Genomic DNA, 1,838 nt, shown 5'->3' with positions numbered 1-1,838 from the left:
TTGACTACATCATTTTGAATATTCTCATACCTCACTTCTACCTCTCAGTTTCATTGGTTTCATTCAAGACTCAGCCCAAACCTCACTTTCATTAGTCTTTCCCTCCTCGAAGTGCCTTTCATTTGAGATTACTTTCCATCTACTCACTATATATTCTTTGTAGCAGGTGATTAACACGTGATCTCCCCAGTTAAGAATATGAATTCCATAAGGGCAGGGACTTTGGCTATTTCCTTTATATTCCCCATGTTTATCACAATGCCTGGTATTTTAAATATTTAATAGAGTAAGCCTGAAATGGTTTTGCCTACAGGAAGAATTGGGTTCAAGTCCAACCTACTGAAACATATTCTGACTGAGTAACCATGCACAAGTCTCTATCAGTGCTTTGGACAATTAAGATTATAAGTAAAAGAGAAACTATCAACTTGCCCTGATTGAGAGAGTTTCTTTGTCTGGGAGTTACCTATATCAACAAAATCATATTTCTAGTTCCTGTCCCCTCTCCTGATTGCAAGCCCCCCAAAAATATAAATATAAATATATATAAATATAAATCTGCCTCTCTTCAACTTCCACCTAGTGTTCCTACTAGAGTCCAGTGGGGCCAAGTAGTAAAAGCCTAATCTATTTTCTATATGGCATCCTCTCCAGTTCCTTCCACCCATCTCAGCATGTTCTCCAGGTCCTTTCCCATCCTAACTCACTTTTCTCTGGATACTCTGCAGCTTTACAATGTTCTTCCAAAAATGCAATCAGAACTGAATATATTACTACAAATGAAGTCTGATTGGGGCATAAGAAAGCAGATTATCTCCCATGTTTGGGATATTATGCCCTTTTCATTGCAGCCTAAGATTAGATATGAAACTTTGCAATACTACATTCATTCAACTTACTGAGGGTTTATTGTGATAGAAAAAAGTTTTTGCTATTGAGAATCTTTTTTATAGTTGAGGAAATAAAATATATATGTGAAACATATATTTAAGAATTTTAAAGCAACAGATGAGGAAATTTGGGATACTGTATATATTTATATGTGTATACAAAAAGAATTTAGCATAAAGGACATATTATTATGAGTATCAAAAATGCATCAGTCTTTCTGGCTGCTAATAAGATAATGAAACACAAATATTAATTAACATACCTTCACAATGAGTTTTTAAACTTTACTAGTAAATAATTTTTACCATATGCCTCAAAATACTTCCTTTCCTTGACATTCCCTTACCTGATAATTTAAAATAATATTCAATTGTCAAATCAAACAATCAACAAGTATTTATTAAGGCAGGTAGGTAATTAGAATTGGGGGACCCTGAGTTCAATTCCTGGCTCAAACATTTATTGGCAATGTGACAATAGACAAAGTAACTTAAACTGTTCCAATTTAGTTTCCTCATCTCTAAAATGGGCATAATAACAGCACCTATCTGTTGTGGAGATAAAATAAGATAATATATATAAAGCATTTTGTAAACTTTGAAGTGCTACATAAATGCTATTATTAATAACCTATTATATGTAAGGTATTATACCTTAAATATTAATCTGTTGACTGTGAATAGATTTATGAATGGCCACTACCATATTATGTCTTCTTCTTATTACTTTTGATATGATTTTTTTCTAAAAATATAATTTTGAAAGCTTATAAAAAGTAATTAAAAATAATCCAGCTAACCATTGAGGTGGAAAAGTTAACAAAATTCTTTTTTCTCAATATAATATAGACTTAATTTCATTCTTGTAGTGAATATTTTGTATTTTACCATATAAATCACTTCACTGTAAAAAATCAATTTGAATTGAGACAGATTGGGACAGACCTA

This window comes from Monodelphis domestica, chromosome 5 (assembly GCF_027887165.1).
Source record: "Monodelphis domestica isolate mMonDom1 chromosome 5, mMonDom1.pri, whole genome shotgun sequence".
NCBI classification, from domain to species: domain Eukaryota; kingdom Metazoa; phylum Chordata; class Mammalia; order Didelphimorphia; family Didelphidae; genus Monodelphis; species Monodelphis domestica.
This window is presented reverse-complemented; position numbering follows the sequence as displayed.